Here is a 540-nt window from a genome sequence, read left to right on the forward strand (position 1 = left end):
GCATTTATGCATCATTTCAGTGGCTTTTTACATCTTTTTTAGTCAATCTGTTCAACTTCTAATATTACTTAGTTTAATGGTTTTAAAAGTAGGGAAAAAGTACGCTACCTATGTCACATTATTAAAGCAAGTGAAGTGAAATAATTGTTAAATATTTATTATAACCACTACACCACAGACACGTGGTAAGTCTAAGTTTTCCAAGAGATCTAACTAATTATTATGTCCAATCACGATGGTTAAAACATGTATCTACCAGGGCTTGAACCTGGGACCTTCCGCGTGTGAAGCGGAAGTGATAACCACCACACTACAGTTACGTAGTAACACTGAGTTTTCCAAGAGATCTAGCTAATTATTATGTCCAATCACGATGGTCAAAGCCGTGCTTCTGTAATTAACTAAAATTAACATACTTAGACTTAATTGTTTTGATCAAGCTGGCCGATAGCACACCCTGAATACTTAATTGTTAATTTAAGATAATTCCGAAAAGTATCTTCGCTGTAGTTTTTAAGTTATCGGTGGGGAAAGATCACG

At 35.0% G+C, this 540-nt stretch overlaps 1 non-coding gene across 1 annotated transcript; it reads right to left on the reverse strand.

Annotated features, from left to right (window-relative positions):
* Window positions 1-247: 247 nt before the first annotated feature.
* Window positions 248-320, reverse strand: TRNAV-CAC (transfer RNA valine (anticodon CAC)). Its single transcript has one exon. It is a non-coding gene; the product is annotated as a tRNA-Val (tRNA).
* Window positions 321-540: the final 220 nt, after the last annotated feature.

This window comes from Phalangium opilio, unplaced genomic scaffold, assembly GCF_054372755.1.
Source record: "Phalangium opilio isolate 3A_F unplaced genomic scaffold, DU_Popi_V2 ptg000246l_1, whole genome shotgun sequence".
In the NCBI taxonomy this organism is placed as follows: Eukaryota; Metazoa; Arthropoda; class Arachnida; order Opiliones; family Phalangiidae; genus Phalangium; species Phalangium opilio.